The sequence below is a fragment of the Physeter macrocephalus genome, unplaced genomic scaffold (assembly GCF_002837175.3).
Source record: "Physeter macrocephalus isolate SW-GA unplaced genomic scaffold, ASM283717v5 random_327, whole genome shotgun sequence".
NCBI classification, from domain to species: Eukaryota; Metazoa; Chordata; class Mammalia; order Artiodactyla; family Physeteridae; genus Physeter; species Physeter macrocephalus.
In genome coordinates, this window is record NW_021145590.1 from 34232 (window position 1) to 51562 (window position 17331).

General features: G+C 53.6%; 1 protein-coding gene across 5 annotated transcripts in view; it reads right to left on the reverse strand.

Moving 5' to 3' along the window:
- The window catches only part of HIVEP3 (HIVEP zinc finger 3), a 60982-nt gene that overhangs the window by 20222 nt on the left and 23429 nt on the right, over positions 1-17331 (reverse strand). The gene's annotated exons all lie outside the window — the stretch shown is intronic.

Here is a 17331-nt window from a genome sequence, read left to right on the forward strand (position 1 = left end):
ACAACCTGCTGGGTAGCACAAAGGAGGAGCCTGGGCTGGAAGGGGCCAGAGAGGATGCTGAGAGACAGAGGCAGGAAGGGAGGACCCCAGGCAGGGACCCCAGAAGCAAAGGCACGGGTGCTAAGAGGCCTGGATGGAGTGTTTGATGGGCAGGACAGGCTGGATCACCATCGGCCTTGAATGCCATGCTAAGAAGCTGAGACCTGATCAAAGTTTTATTAAAGATAAACAAAGTCTAAAGAGAAGATGCTTCCTTGGCACCATGGGGAATGGTCTGGAAGAAGAGAGAATCTGGGTACAAGGCATGTGTTCTAGGACAGAGATTCAAGTCCTTCTGGACATAGAATCTACAGGCCTTGGTGGCCGTCTGGATGATGCAGGGGCCACCATGAAGGAGTAACAAAGATCGAACGTTTTCAACTTGGCCAGCTCAAGTGGTACCATCCGCGGGCTTAGAGAGAAGCGATTCAGGACCCTTGTCCTTAACTGCTGAGTGTGAGATGCTCCTGAGAGTGAGTTCAGGAAATGTCCAGTACACAGCTGGACATCCATGGGACTCAGGATGGGGCATGTAGATTTGCGCCGAGGCCCAGCGGGTGGGCTGGCCGCCCCAGGAGGCTCCTGAAAGCAATTGGCACTTCCCGCTATGACCCCAAGTGATCCCTGGAGGCCGTGTGAGAGGCCAGGTGGCTGGAATCTGGGTCCTGAGAGCTTCTGGCTCGGCTGGAGATGGGATGGGGGAGAGAGTGCAGGGCCCCTGGTTTCCAGACTCTGAGGACTGGGAAATGATGAGGCCCTCGTCCCTCCCCTCACACGCGTGTCTGGGTGGCCTCCTAGCAGACTGTTTTAGCGCGTGTCACCCCTCGTGAGGGATGGACGGGCTTTGGGGCAGGCAGGTTCAGATCAAGAGAGTATGAAAACAGGAAGAGGGCCCAGGAGGCACCCAAATGTAAGGGCGGGGAGAAAGATGGTACTAACAGCCACCCCCAAGCAGAGATCTCCTGGTAGAGAACCAGGAGAGAATGTGATTTGGGAGCCAGAGAAAAGAGGTTAGAGGAGGAGGCGGCCAGGAGGGTCCAGGTTGTGGATATCTGGAGGAGGGTGGCCACTGGGGGTCCTGAGACTTGAAGAGGGCAGTCCTGGTTGGCCAGCCTGAAGCCTGTTGACTTCTCTGCTCCTTGAAGGCCACTGGAGTGGTACAGCTTTGTGGTTTCCAAAGGGCCAAGTCCAGGGACAGCTGTCCAGTGTGAGCTGGACCCTCTTCCCCTTCCCAGCTCACGGTCAGCCCCTCCAGCCTGTGCAAGGCCCCTCTCTATAAGGTCTCGCCCCTTCCCCAGCAGCTTCAGGCCTCCGCCTTTGGACACATCCCACCAACACGGATGCAAGCTCAATCCTCTCGGTACCAACAAACCCCAAACTCCCCCTGGACCTCAGCCTGCTCCAGCGACCGCTCTGTCTGCTTCCCTTCTCAGCCGGAGTCTGGAAAGGGCCATCACGCTGGCAGAGTCACGCCTCCTCACCGCCCCAGCCCAGCTCCCCTGCTGACTGTTCCTGCCAACAACACAGGCTGCTAAATCCAAGCGGCAGAGGCGTTATTGCCCTGTTGCCCGCCCTCTGGAGACACCTGTTGGCTTGGTGACCGGGTCTCCTCCGCAAGTTCCTTCTTTGACCCCCGCCTCTCACGCTGGTGTCCCCCAGGCACCAAGCTGCACTCTTCTCCCCTCACACCTTCCCCCAGGTGAGCTTCCCCGCACACGCCTGACCTGCCCCCTGGATGCTGATGGCTCCCCTATCTCTCTCTCCAGCTCTGACCCCTCTGCTCTACATCCAACTGCCCCCTCGGCATCTCCCTGGTGGTCTTTAGGCACCTCACAGCCCACATGCCCTGAACCATGTTTCCAGGTGCCCCCACCTGTACTACGGCCTCCTGGGTCCCTGCGTCAGTAAACGGCATGCACATCCCGTGGCGGCCAGGCCAGCATCCCCGGTGCCTCTACTTCCTTTAGTCTTCATTGTCAATCCATCACCACAGCCCATCAATGCCGCATCCCACATATGCTCCGGGGAGGCCCACCTCCTTGCCACCACTAGCCCAGGCCACCATCCCCTCTCCTAACCCGCAGCATCCTTTCCTCACAAAACATCCAGAGGGGGCTCTCCCCAAATACATCCGGTCCTGCCACTCCTCCCAGCCCAGGGGCCCATTCAATGCTCCTCCCACTGGTCTCAGGATAAAGCCCTGCCCCTCACTCAACAGGTGCAGAAGGCCCCGGGCACCACCTGGCCCAGTTACCTCTCCAGCTCTTCTCTTAACAGCACTTCCCCATCAACAACACTGAACATCATCCAGTGCCTCCGAGTCCCTTTCCTCTGGCCTTCTCCCTCCCCCCCGCCCACCCCTCCCACCGCCTGCTACTGTCTGACCAGCTCCTCTTTCCTTCAGGCCTTTGCCAAAAGCCCCCTTCCTTCGGAGCCCTCTCCCACACCCCTGGGCCTGGGGGTCCCTCCTTCACGGTGCCTGTCAAGCTGTGTGTACTGTGTGGCCTCACACAATGTAGTTCCCGTTAACCCCATGCGGAGGGCACATCTGCCTCATTCACTAGCGCATCCCCGGGGCCTAGCTCAGTGTCTGATACCCAGCAAGTGCTCGGTACTTATCACTGCACAGAGGAAAGCCAAGCCAAGGCCTTCTTTCCTCGTGTCTGTTAGAGACTCTCAGCTGAGACGCTCCCACTCCAAGAGTCCCTGAGCACAAGTTCAGCCTGACACGGTGGGCTCCCCATGGACGCGGCACACAGCCAGTCCCCCCGTAACCATGGTGGACTGGCTGGCCAGTCCACTCCCCACTTTCTGGTAGGAACCACTGTGCTAGGAGTCAGAAGGTAGAAGTCAGCATGAGACCTGGGTCTGAGTTCTGGCTCCTGTGTGAACTTGCTGGGTGACCTTGGGTAAGTCACTTCCCCTCCCTTGGGAATAGTCAAACTTTGCCCTTAGATACACCGACCACTGCCACATGCCTGACGTCATTCAGTCCTCCCATCAGCCCTTTGCCATTGTCCCCATTTTATAGAATGTGAACCAAGGCCCAAAGAGTTCAAGTGACATGGCCAAGATCACACCATGAGCGATCTTTCCACTTATCCCCGTCCCCGCACAGACGCTGCACGAATGCTTTTGGGTGATGCTGACCAAGTTTCCTTAGCACCTTCCTTCATGGAGATTCTCAGGGGCCTGTAACACCGCAGACAGATGAGAACGGCATCACTCTCCCTGCAGCCCTTCCTGAAAGGCCACCAGCTCTGGGTGGGACTGAGGGTGTTGACAGCTGCAGAAAAATGCCATGCAAAGAGCCAGGGAAGGAAGCCAGAAAAGCATGGTGGGGCCCCCAGGGGCATGGTCCTGTCTCCTAGGTCTGCTGGCCCCTCCACCCTCCACCCAAGGTTGCCCTTTGGAGGCCTGTGCCACAGGTTGCCCTTCACCCGGTGAAGAAGCGCCCGCCCAGCCTCCTGCCTGTTCTGAGCCTGCAAGACAGTTCACCGCCTGGGTACAGCTGACTCATGGCTCTTTGAGCCCCACCACCTGCCTGTCTTCTGCTGATCTGACAAGCCAGGGATGTCAGCCAGTCTGGAAAATGCTTGGTTTTGTTCTTAAAAAAAAAAAAAGAGCTGTTTCTGTGGATTCCAGAATGTCTTAGTTAAAGGGGCCTTGAGCTTGACTGCCTGAGGCCCAGGGCTGTGAGGGCCTGCGGTCACACAGCACCAGGGGTCCTGGACCCTCCTATGGAAGCAGCTTTCTGTTCCACTGCCTTGGGTCAGGAGGTAAGTGAGGCTGCCAAGAGGGGTGTGGAGCTGCCAGAATCTTCTGGGTCTCTTTTCATTCTTATGCTGCAGGTCTAAGACTCACGGACTCAAAGGAAAAAAAAAGAATCTTGCACAACCCCTTAATCAGGAGGGCCTTATTATTTTCATCTAATGGAGAAGGAAACAGAAACAGAGAGGCCGTGTGTCTTGCCCAAAGTCACAAGGCAGCTAGAAAGTGGCAAAGCAGGGACTGGAACCCAGGTCTGACCCCAGCGCTCTTATGCGTGACACAGTCTGCCCTCCTGCCTTCAGCCGCGTCTCTTCCAATCCTGCAACTGGAGATGCTGAGCTGCCTGACTCTTGATCATTCAGCACGTGACCCCTTGGGTTGTGGCTCTAGACTCTTGGCAGGCATTTCTGAAACCTGAAGCTTCCACCAAGCACTTGGGAACTCAGAGCACAGCTCCCAAAGGAGGTGACACATCCCTCTGTTCCAGATTCCAGAAGAGGGGATGCGGTGGAAATTAAATGGCATTTCAGGCAAGATGATGGGTGAGTTGTTGTTCTTGGACTCTGCATATGACGAAGACTCAGCGATGAAGCTGCTCTATGAGGTAGTGAGCTCCCCATCACTAGTGCTGTTCACCCAGAGGCCAGGCTGGGAGGCCCTAGAGCAGGAGGGAATGAGTGGTTATGGCAGCTCACTGATAGAGGCAGCTTTCAGTGGATTAGCCTGTTTGCTCCTGTAACAATGCTGTAAAATGCATATATTTATCCTTCAAATATTCCATATTTATCCCAAAAATATAAATAGATATATTCATTCCTGACCAAATGGAGGCTCAGGGCACTAGATGGGGGTGGGGGTGAGCTGGCCACATGACTGTGCAAAACAGAGGAGGTATAAGGAGGGGGGAGGGGTCGGGATTGAAGTGAGCTGGAAGGCAGCACACAGTCCCTCTCTAAAGGAACAGTGGATACACCTTTCCAGCCAAGTGTTGTATGAGGCTGTCAGATCTTCCAGGTTTTCAAGAAAACCACAAATCCAGATTTTAAAAAAACTAATAATATTAGCATACACTTATATAGCTCTTACTGTGTGCCAACCAGTATTTTAAATGCTTTGTATACCTTTCCTCATTTAAACCACAAGGCAGCCCCATGATGCAGGGACTCTAATCATCCCAATGTACACATAAGAAAATGGAGTCACAGAGAGGTAAGTAACCTGCCAAAGGTCACACAGCCGGTAAGTTAACAGAGTCAGAATTTGAAACCAGGTCATGTGTTACAAAGTTCAGGTGCTTAATTGCTATGAAATTCTAAGACTTAAAATCTCCTCTTTTTGGGACTTCCCTGGTGGTCCAGTGGTTAAGAATCCGCCTTCCAATGCAGGGGGACGTGGGTTCAATCCCTGGCTGGGGAACTAAGATCCCGCATGTCGCGGGACAACTAAGTCCGCGCGGTGCAACGAAGAGCCCACAAGCTGCAACGAAAATCCCACATGCCGCAACTAAGATCTGACGCAGCCAAAAATAAATAAATAAATATTAAAAAAAAAATCTCCTCTTTTAAAAACACAGTTTAAGGCAAATAAAATAGGAGAGGCAGAAATAGACCAGAGCTAAACTTCTGGCTCAAAGAAATTTCCCCAAGGTCATGCGGCTAGTAGATGCCTGTCTGACCTTCAAACCCATGACTTCTCTTTCCACCAAGCTTCATTTTTCTCCTAAATGAGGGGATAAACTCAATGACCTCCGAGTGACCTTCCTAATCTGAGCTCCTAGGAGGCTGCTCTGCATGTATATTATTGACGTTTTCATATATCAATATTTTATCATAAAACTGTCACCTCTTCTCCAAATTTGGATATTTTAAAGTCTTGTCAAATTTCTGTTTTTATTACGATCTTGTGGCCAAATATGCTTTCCCCCAGGGGCATACAGCTTGGATATAATCATGCAAAGCTAGAGGAAGATGCGACCAGAAACGTCCACACTGTTGCTCGGAGGCCCACTTTTGCGGGCAGCCTGTGTCCCATGAAGTGAGGCTCAGGGTCGGCTCCTGGTGGTCACTGGCCCCCAGGAGGTCCGGCCACAGCGAGCCCACCAGCTTGTCTGCAGTGACGCGCTGCTCTCCGGGTGAAGCTCAAAAAGGAAGGGATGTCTGTGGGAAGAGGACCAAGTGCCAGTTGGCACTGAGCTGTGTATTTGCTAAAAATATTCAGTTGCCAAGAGGTCGGGAACACACCCCTTGGTGACAAATGTACTGGGGAGGCTGAGCTGTGGGTCATGGGGGAAGTTCACCGGGTTCTGGGCACATCCCAGACTCTCGTTTTGTCAGGGTTCTGCAGAAATCATATCACATCACTACATCCGGGATGGGGGGCATTTAATGTGCTGTCCAGGGACAGGCCTGCTGTGCCTGGAATTCCACGGCACATATGTAACACAAGCACGGGCTCAGAGCCCACCAGCGGAGGGTCTATTTTAAGCAGTATTCTTTGTATTTACTCAACAATACTTACTAAGACCTCGTCTGAGCCTGGCCCAGAAACGCAAAGCTAAATAAGACTCTGACCTCAGTCTTGAGTGTGAATAACAGGTACTTAAAAGACTGTAAAACAAAGAGGTAGAATCTGTAACCCAGACAATGCACAAAGTGCCATGGAGGATCAGAGGAGGACCAGCAGGGTGGGTCTTAGGTGGCTTTTGCAGAAGAAATGCTTTTCATCCCGGTCTTTCTGGGTGAGTCGGGTCTGACTGGTGAGACTTCTGCTTTGGGAGCCCCCGTCTGGTGCAGGGTGGAGGATGGTGTGGGCTGACAGGCCTGGAAGCTTGGGAGTGGTGTTGTAGTTGTCTGGAGCCCCAGTCGGGGCAGAAGCAAGGGTGGTAGGAAAGAGGACACAGATTTGAGAAGTTGGGGCTGACAGAGGCAGGAGTGGAGAGCCGGTCAGGAGCCTTCTTTTACAGCTTCCAGGACTCCCACCACAGAGGCCAGCCTTCGTCTATTTTGCAGGTTTGCGTTTGTGCCATCTGGGCCCTTTCCTCACTTTTCCTGCTGTGAGTTTTCATTGTAGGGGGACATCAGCAATCGGCATCAGCTACCCGGAGGACAGTAGCTCAGGGGTCTGATGCCCAGCACCGGTCTAAGGAGAGGAGGTGGCTTTTATTCTAAAGAAATTGATATGATAAGCTGAGACGCTGTGCAGTGCATGACCAAGTGCAGAAGCCTAAGAACCACCGAGCAGGCAGCCAACATGCGCTGAAGCCAGCTCAGGTCCAAAGAATGCAGCCAAGGCCCCGTTTCCGACCAGACGGCGAGATTAGGGAGGGAGACAGGATGCCAGAAGCCAGGCCTGTCGTGTTCAGAGAAATGAAACTACCGAGGAGGAGTGGACTTCTTAAAGGTGCCCATTACATGGGGGTGCCCCAGCCTTCAGCAGGCCCTGACCTGCAGGGTCTAGAACAATGACTTTCACACCGTGCTCAGGATTCACGGCGGGGGAGACTGAGCCAGCAGGGTTCTGGGCCCTCACCTGCCCCACCACACTGAGCTGCTTTTCAGAATAGGCATCTATGTAAACCGAACTTTGTAAAAAAGAGTTCTGTGAATTTAAAAGCAATTTGAAATTACTGTTAAAGCACATCCATGCTCGGAAGGACCTTAAAACCTCTGACTTCCTGGGTGGGAGGGGCCTCGTTCATCCTCTGATGTGGTCATTCTCTGGGCAGCCCATCCACACCCCACCACGGGCGCATCTACGTCTGGCACCTCGGGTCCCTCGGTGTCCCAGGCAGCACCTTCCACCTCTGGGCAGCTCTCCCCCTATTAAGCTAAAGTTGCTGACCTTCTGTAGTCTGAGCTCTGTTTAGAGCAACCCCTCTTTGCACACGACAGTCCCCAAAGGATGCTGTTCTACCCAAGATTTCTCTGCTCCAGGCCTCAAACAGGCATGCTCAAGATGGATTGCAGATTCCTCCCCAGACTTTCCCAACCTCTCCAGGTTGTCCTTCTTAAGATAGGATGGCCCAGAGCACCCAGAGGCACCCCCCCACCCCACCAACACTGTGGCTGGAGCCAGCCCGGCCTGATGCAGGACTATGGTCAGCTAGTTTCCCAGCTTCACTTCCTTGTTCCCCAGACAGGAAACAGGCCTAGAATGGGGAAGTGACCAGATCCTGGAGATTGAATGCATGTCTTATTCTTTACTAAAAAAACACTAAAAAGAAAGTCAGCCAGGGTCAGAGGTGTTTCTTTTGTCATGGAAAAAGAAACAGCTAGCATTTGTGGAGTGTTTACTCTGTGGTAGGCGTGTGTTACAGGAATTATACTGTGGAAGCCTTGGCCTGATTCTATATGGCAAGAAGCAAGAATGGAGGCTGGCTTAGAAAAACCTCAGGGGCTGGCGCAAAAGCCTGGCCTGTGTCTTGTGGGCAGAGGGGGATGGGGAAGGTGTTCAGTTACAGCCCTGCTCTGGAAGCAGCCTCTGGGGCTGCGTGCAACAGCAGCTTGAGGGGACACTGGCCGAGGCCATCTGTGGTAGCAGCTGATGAAATATGTGTAGACACTGGGTGCCTGATCAATGCCTGTGGACCAATGGCTATGAGTTGCTGTGTCACCATGCCCTGGGAAACCTCAGTGTTTCCTCAATGCTCAGAGATTCATGTGCCTTGAGATGCAAATAAGATGAGAAAAGGCTGTGAACTGTATTAAATTCCCAGAATAAATGCAAGGTATCATTTCTGTGCTGGGGAATACCTGTGAGGTAATGACCGTGGCAAGGCTGTCCCAAACATCTGAAGGCACTGGGGTAGCTACTGTGAGGCACATCAGACCCTTTCTCAAGAAGGGACTGTCTGGCATCATTGGCTGCTTCAACCTGCAGAACACACAAGTAGGCTGTGTGTTCAGGCCTCAGACTTACAGACTCAAATCTTATGGGAGAAGGAAAGAGAGGCCATTCTAATTGTCCCATGATGGCAGGCACCTTCTTGGCCCTTGCTCTGACCGGGCTCATGGAAAATCTGCCCACAGATACCTCAGGTCACAGGTGACACCACTGCCAGACTCCTGGGACGTAGCTCAGTCCACAAGCAGAACCAAGCCAGGGAGAAAGATCTGGGCTCATTTTAAAAAAGAATTTTCCAACCCCAGAGCAACAAACTTGGAACAAAGTAAGCTTGAGTGGTAGTGAGCTCCCGGCCATGGACAGTGTGCAAGCACAGACTAAATGGCCTCTCAGATTTGGGGCAAAATATCAGTAGATTCCTATGCTGGGAGGGAGGCTGGACTTGAGGTAAATAGGTCTAGTTGGAATCTAAATGGACACAGCACCGTCACTGAAATGGAAATCAGTACGATAAAGAAGAATCAGGGCCCAATAAAGAAAATGCAGGGGTCATGAAAGCCTCAGTGAAGTTAACCAAACTGTCAGATTTATATCAGGATGATAGAGGTGCAAGATGGGGAACAGCTGTAGAAGAAATTCCAAGTTTAAGAATAAAGGGATTTGGTTATTTGCATTTGAAAAACAGGAAACAAGACTTCCCAGGGAGGGCTGGTAGACTGGACCATATGAGCTTTATGTTTACAGGTAGCCTTTCACCAACCCCTCACCTTAAATGACTGACCAAAGCTGCAGCCAAATTAGTGTCCTCACCACTGGAATGTGGGGTTGAGGTCAGGGCACAGACACAAGCAGGAATGGTCCATGGACGACGTGAACTCCTGCCGACCGATCATATCTCATCTCCCCTTCAGTTAAAAGCTTTCTATGCTTTGGACAGTTCTTAGCATGACAGAAGGGCTGGATACTTTGCACAGAGGGAGAAAGAGTGAGAGGCATGGCTGTTGAAAGCTTCCGGAGAGCGTACGTTGAGATCAGACTGTTGCCACCGCTGGCTGGGTTAGCCTTCAGAAATGCCATGTCTATGAAGCCTTGTCAGAGATTAGCAGATGTGCTGACCACTTGGCAGAGAACACTTCATCTGTTCCCAGCATAGTGAACCTGACATGACCAGGTGCCGGACGTGAGAAAGCAAACCCAGAGTACGAAAATGAGGTGCTGGTCACCAGGGGCATGGCCGTTTGGAATCATCTGATGTACAGGGCAAGTAGAAGCTTCTGAACCTCCTTGAAGACATTTTTCATGGACTGGGAACTACACCTCACACAGTGGGCCATCTCCTGTGTGGCTTTTGTCACGCTCTGCTCTCCTCAGTCCCCTTACAGCCTTCACCTCTGGGAGCCGGTTTCCTCATTTCTGTTAATTCCAGTGCTCACCCTGGGGCTGCAAGTCTCAAAAGATTACAGCTTCTGACACAGTCTCAAAAGGGTCTTCTTTATGGTCTGCCAGAGTATGAAGCAACACTCTCATTGGTCAGAGCTCCATATCACCTTTATGATCAGGTCTCCAGTCTGACAGAGTTGCCCATGATGCCTTTGCCTCTGGCTACTGGACTTGACACTACTGCTCAGCCCTTTTCTGCACTGGACAGAGCAGCAGTGATAATACAAACCAAACATCTGTGATCCTTCAGCACTTACTGGACATCTTCCAAATTATAGGACCTCATTTATCCCTTACTAGAAATCGGTGAGGTGGGTAATGGCATTCCTCTTTTTCAGATGAGGACACGGAGGCTCAGAGAGGTAAAGTAACTTGCCCAAGGTCACACAGCCAGTGAGCACCAATCTCTCAAGGCTCCTTTTTGGATTACGCACCCTTCTGGCTCTTCTGGCTGTAGAAGATGCTGCTGATGGGAGGAATGTTCTCCAGCACATGGAGAGATAGTGGGAGAGGGGAGACGACGCTTCACCCTGCCAACTCCGTCCTACACCATGGGCCCTGGGGAAGCACCACCATCATCATCATCTGTATGCATAAGCATTCACTGGGGTCCACTCAGGGCCTGGCCATGGGCACATGGAGGGGCAAGAACAGGGTTCAGCTGGGGTTTGCCCCGCAGGTGGCTGAGAGTCAGAGGATGCAGAAAGCAGGGTCCCCAGTTAGTGGCAGGGGGCTGTGAAGGAAAGAACACAGGATTTGGAGCCACAGAGGTCTGGGTTTGAATCCCTGCTCTGTTTCTCACTAACTGAGTGACCGTGGTCAAGTTCCTTCATTTCTCTGAGCCTCAACCCCTCATCTGGAGAATGTGTGTGTGTGTGTGTGTGTGTATACATATAAGTACTATTCAGCAGGGGATGATGAGGATTAGAAATTATATTTGTGAAGTGCTTAGTGCTGAGTTCTGTACCTGGGGCACAGCAGGCCCTCGACAGACAACGGCTGCTGTTACTACAAAGGAGGGTAGGGGAGGTTGGTGGAAGGGTAGGGGCAGCAGGGCGAGGGGACTGCCAGGTGGGACAGGGCTCCATCTAGGAGGCCATGTGCTGCATCTCAATCAGTGGTCACCAGAGGTCAGTAAGTTGCCTGAGGTCCCCCCTGAAACGTACATAGGCATTGACAGTAGAGCCAGGACTACGACGGCCAGAGTCTGCTGTCCCCAAACTGGGTCGGGGACTGATGGTTCTGGGTGTGACCTCCTCACAAAGGACCACTCCATCCCCACGCACCTCCCTGCACCAGGCCAGGTGCCAGCAGAGAACTGAGTCAGCACCCCGTGTCTCCAGAAAGCCCGAGGGCAGCTCTCCAGCAGCGCTGGCCCCGCCTGGCTGGAGCATCACTTACAACCGCTATCTACAGCATGCGAAGGGCCTTTCAGAGCAACCGTCAGCAAGAAGGCAACCCCGTGGCTAGAATGAAGTTCAGATGAGATGCAGAATCAGCTCGGAGCAGCTGAATGAGAACAGAGCCTGCTAAGGCTTCCTGCAGATCTCCTCGGTGTTTGCTGAGAGTGGAGGCAGATGCCGTACGTGTCCTCCAGCCTCACAACAGCCTGGGAGGTGGAGGCAGATGCCTCTGCTCCAGAGATGGAGAAACTGAGCCCAGAGATGCACAGAGACTTGCTCTCAGCCACACAGCTAGTAAGTGGCACCACAGCATGCCACAGATTGTTCTGATCGGCCCACCGTCTACATTTTAAAATTTACAAGTTGTAAACAGTACACGCATTGTATGAAATGGATTTCCCCTGCCCGTGGGCTCTAACGTTGGCCATCAGGGGAAACATCCATTTGTCTGAACCAAACAGAAAATAATAAATGTCAACATAAGGTGAGATAACAGGTCCGGGGGCTTCGGAAGGAGAGGTGATGTCTGGCAGGCAGTGGCAGGGTGGGGAAAGGTCTGGGAGACTCCGTGGAATGGGGACATTTGACCTGGGCTCTAAGGACAGTCCACCGTGGGGATCTGGAGCTGGAGAGGAGGAGAGGTCCCTCCAGGTGGAAGGAACAGGAAGGGCAGAGGAGCCTGGGATGTATGGAGGGTCGGGCTGGGGCCGAGAGAGGAGCCCAGGGAGACAGCCTGGGGCCTAATCAACCACAGCGTGCTTTGGAAGGACCTGGGGAGCTAGTCAGGGCTCTTTCTGAGCTGGCTTTAAGGCCAAATGTCTGGTGGAGTTATAGGAATACCAGGCTTTGGGGATTTAAAAATAGCCCCAAATGCGTGGAGTGTTTACAATTTATAGTTATTTTCATTTGTGCATTTCCACTTTCCCATCGAAAAAAATGAGATGAATGATATAGCTTCTTTTATTTGATGGAAAAGGGACAGTGGTCCTTCCCCATCCCCCACTGACACCTGTGACCCCATCCCAGGCCCCTTCCCAGCCTACCCATCTCTCTCATCCTCTCAGGCCGCCCCCCACTCACTGCCACTCCCTTCCCCCTCCAGCCTCAGCCTCACCAGCACCCTGGTCCTCCAGCCTTGGGCCAGTTCGTCCATCTGGAACAATCTTCCCTCCCCCGCCTTCTGCCTTTGTTAACTTCCCCTCGTCCTCAGGCTCAGCTCACCGCTATGTCCTCAGAGGTGTTTCCTGAGCACTGCCCATCCCTCCTGGTCAATGGACACAGGTGCAAAGCCAGCCAGGAGGTGCCAGAAGCGCAGCTGCGGGACTCGCCAAGCTGCCGTTTTTGAGCGTTCAGTCCCCAGAACAGCCCTTGGCTGTGTCACCAGTACTCTCCCCACTCTGCAGCCGAGAAAGGGAGGCACAGAGGGGCTGAACAACCTGCTCCAGGTCACACACCCAGCAGTGATGGCGCGAGGACTCAACCCAGGTGGTCCGGCCCCAGAGGCCACGCTCCTGAGCCCCACCCATCCCTGCCTCTGTCCTGCCCTGCCAGCTTCCTTCCAGGCATGCCAGGCTCCATCTCCAGACACATGCTGGTTCCAAGCTGCTGGGGCAGTGCGTTCGAGGCCGTCTTCTCGCTTAGTCCTCACCTCAACCCCAGGAGGTGGCACTGCTCCTATCACCCTCCAGGTGAGAAGCAGCTGCCCAGGTGGGTTAACAGTCTGCCCCACATCACACAGCTCATCAGGGCAGAGCCAGGGTGGCTCCCAGGTCTGTCAGACTTCAGACGCAGTGATCTTCTCTGAGACCGTAGAAGACAGCCCAGGCCAGCGTGCCCAGTCTCCCTCCCAATTATCGCCACACCTGACCCACAGGAAGTGATCTTCCCATGAACTGCATAAAGGCCTGCGGTGATGGTCCTCAGAGTCATGTTTCAAAACCCACACCAGGGACCCACATCTCGGGCCTTCCAGGAGTCTGAGCTCAGAGACAGGCTTGCCTGAGCAGAAACCTGAGTTTCCTGCCCCAGCGAAGCTTCACCCCAAGGGCTCACAGTCACAAAATCTCAGGTTCACGCGCAGGTCACAAATTCCTAACAGACGTTAAAATAAAACATGACAAATGTAATAAGGAGCATTTGTCCAGGTGCCGCCTGGAATCAACCTGAGGGTTTGCATCACAGCCTGCAGGAGGCTCTCATCTGGGTAAGCAGGTGCATGACGCACCTGGTATGAAGTGGGCCAGGGAGGATGGGAGCCAAAGGCCCAGGAGTCCAGGGAGGGGACAAGACACTTGAGAGATTCCTGCAAGGACGGAAGCAACCTTCCCAGCATGATATGGGCGCGATCACCCTGATTCCTCGCGAGCAGAGGGATAGCACCCAGGCCCAGCCAGCAGGTGGGGTGCTGAGAGGGTGCCCGGCCCCACGGTGGACGGTCAGGCCTGCGTGCAGAGCATGCTGAAAACCAGACCGCCTCCTCACTCCTTCCTTCGGGGACCCGGTGCTTGACCCTCATCCGGGCATCTCATGGTTGTACTAGGTAGGAAAGTGAGGAGGCCGGGCTCCTGCCAGGGCTGGCCCGACATCTGGGGGAGCCCAGCTGGCTACTTTCAGTGTGTTGTCCCTGCTGGGAGGGCCCTTCCAGGCACACTGAGCAGAGGAGACCCAAGGAAGAGGGTGAAGGGTGAGGATGCTTTGTGAGGATCCGAGCAAGCACAATGGATGCCCAGTGCTGTTAGACCCCAGGCAAAGCCCCACTGCGTTCACAGTAGCCTCTCCCCCGCCTCAGGTAAGGGCTGGCTGACCAAAGGCACTCTGGTCCCTACAAGGGGGAAGGAAGAGAGCCTGGACCAGCGTGCGGATAGCCGTGGTCACTGCTCTGCCCTTTCCTGCAGCAACCGGACCCCATGGGCAATGCGCTGGAGTCCGGGTGGGGGACGGCCCCCTGCCCAGTATGAATCCATGGCACAGCTGCCTCCTTCAGCTCCAGCTGGAGCCCCTGGCTCACTGCTCAGCCTGTGGCTGGCTCCCTGGGGACACTTTGTTTCCCTGGTCCAGACCCATTCAAGTCCCTACCTCTACTCTGCCCCACGGGCTCCTCCCTCCTCACCCCTGACCATGAAGAAGGGGGACACAAGTCCCCAGCTGCCCTCCTCACGGGAAGGGTTTACTGCTTGACGGTGAAACCAGAGCTGCCAGAGGGCAGCCACTAGGAGGTTACAAAGCTCAGGAAAATCATGGTTTATAGAGTCTGGATCTGAGCTCCCGAGCTAAGCAGTCCCAGAAACTTCCGAGAGACAGATTTGAGGCAGCCCAGTTGCTAGATCTGCTGATGCTTTAAAAGTCTACGGGAACTGGTCTCCTCCTCTTTATTAGGGGATGGCTCCCCTTCCTCCTGAATCAGACTGTATCCAACCTGGCCCCCCTGGGCGAGCACACTTTCCTCCCTGGTCCCTAAAGGTCTGGCCCCTGGCTGAAGAGCACAGCCTGCGGACAAGTCTCCCTGCCCTCGGGCCCACCGGCCGCCTCCACTCCTTGCCGTCTTCCCTGGGAAGGTGCCCTGCCTGCTCCTGGCTTCAGTCCTCAGAAGCCCAGCCTGGTCCCTGGCTGGCAGCCTCCTGGCCCCAGTCTGCCAGCCACACTTGCCAGCGAGTTATAAGACCTTGCTCACAGCCTGGCTTCTCCCTGGCTGCCTTAGGTTCACTTTGGCTCCTGTGTCCGCCCTGTCTGCTGCCACTATGTTCCTGGGAGCCTACCTGCCCAGCAGCCCCCTGCTGCCCGGGCTCCAGCCCAATCTGCCTTCTGCTGGCTGCTGTGCCCTGGGACACACTATCCTGGGGACCCAAACTCTCCCGCCAGCTGGGCTGTCCTCCTTTGGTCTGCAAGCCACCCATGGTGACAGACGACGCCTGGCCACAGCACAGATCCAAAATTCTGCTTGGAGTTCAGGCCCTGCTCCTTCCTTGGTCTGATGCCTTTAGCTTCCTCTCTTGGCCTTGGCTGACTCCACTTGTTCAGAGATCTGCCCGGCGGCCCGTGGCAGCCTCTGCCCTTTTAAACTCTCCTCAATTCCTGGCTCTCCTGGTCTCCTCTCTTCTGAGCCAAACTGGTTCTCTCTCTTTTATTTTAAGTTTTTATTTTGAAACAATCACAAACATACAGAAAAGTTGAAAGTATAGTTTTAAAAAAATTCTTTTTCCTGAACTGTTTAAGCGTAAATTGCCAACCCCATGAACCATCACCCCTGAATTCTCCAGGGTATGTTGCTTCCATCCAAGGCCATGCCAGGTCTCCCTGCCTGGTCAGGCTCTAACTCCCCGTGCAGGGTCCGCCCATGAGGGGAGGCCCTCCTTAACCTGCTTGGCTTTGGCTCCCCAGCCAGGCCACCCCGTTATCTCTTGAACCCAAGGAATCCTCTGGAGTTGAACGTCTCTTTACACGGGAGCTGAAAGCGCTTCAGAATCCCAGCTTGATTCACCACAACGCCACCTCCCTGCCATCGCCACAGTCACGGTGAGATGGCACAGGTCCTATACCCTCATACACACTCAACACACAGCCTTCCTCCCTTCCTCCTGTTGGTGTGTTTTGAGTGAAGGCCAAGAGGCTGGCTTCTATCATTCCTATGCTGTGTTAACGCCTCCCTGGGCCATGGTTTCCTCATTGGCAAGGTGAGGAATTATTTCTAGGGATGCCTTCATAATAATGATAACAGTGGACTTTTATTAAGTGCTTATTGTTCATCATGGACTGTAAATTCTTTACATGAGTTAAGCCTCATGTGAACTCTTTGAGATGTAATTACTATTATCATCTCCATCCTACAGATGAGGAAACTGAGGTACAGAGCAATTACATAACTCACTTAAGATCAGCCGGTCGCCGTGATAGAGCCAGGATTCCCATGCGGGTGGTTTGGCTTCAGTGTTTACACTCTGCCACAATGTGCTTGCAGAAGGGGGAGACATTAGTTGACCCCTTACTTGAGAGGCAATCATGTAAGGAAATATTGATCATTCATGGCAGAATAAGACGCTGTGCCGGGTACATTCTACACCAACATCTTCGTTTCCTTTACTTCTCAACAACTTTGATCAATAGGTTACTATTATTATTCCCACTTTTCAGATGAGAAATCTGAGCCACAGAGAGGTTAAGTGACGTTCTAATCAGTAGCACAGCCAGGATTTGAACCCAGGTCTGGCTGATGCCAAAGCCATGCTTTTGTTACCATGTTCTGCTGCTGAACTGAGATATGAGCTCTGCTCAGAGGGCAGGAGTGAAGGATGCCACTCATCCCCTCTGATTGGCAGGGCGGTGGGATGGAGAGGGCCAGACCCTGGACAGCTGATCCACGTGTCTGATTCTATTTAACATTCACAACAGCACCGAGAGGTATCTCCACCTCCAGAGAGGCACCAAAGAGCATGCTTGAAGGCACCCAGGTGGGCAGGCGCAGGTGGGATGTGGCCGCTGGAGGGTATCAGTGTCTCCTGGGACTGGGCCTTCACCCCTTGGGCAGCAAGGTGCAGCTGGTGCTTGGGGGGCAGACCACAGCAGGGACCCCTCCTCCAAGAGACCAAGAGACTCCAGACCAACTCTCTCCTCATTTTTTTAAGCTTCTCATTTTTCTAGAGGGTTCTGGAGATTTGGTATGTCTTTTGCCCCCTTCATCTCCTCACCTGTGTGTGCCAGGCAAGCAATACCCAACACCCAACTCTGGGCTCCAAGAGGAACGTCTTCCCAACAGATGTCTTATCTCAGGCCGGGGCACACTGTCAAGGTCTCCTGCCCAGGAAGGGGTACATGCAGATGAGCTTGGCTTAGATTCTCTGAC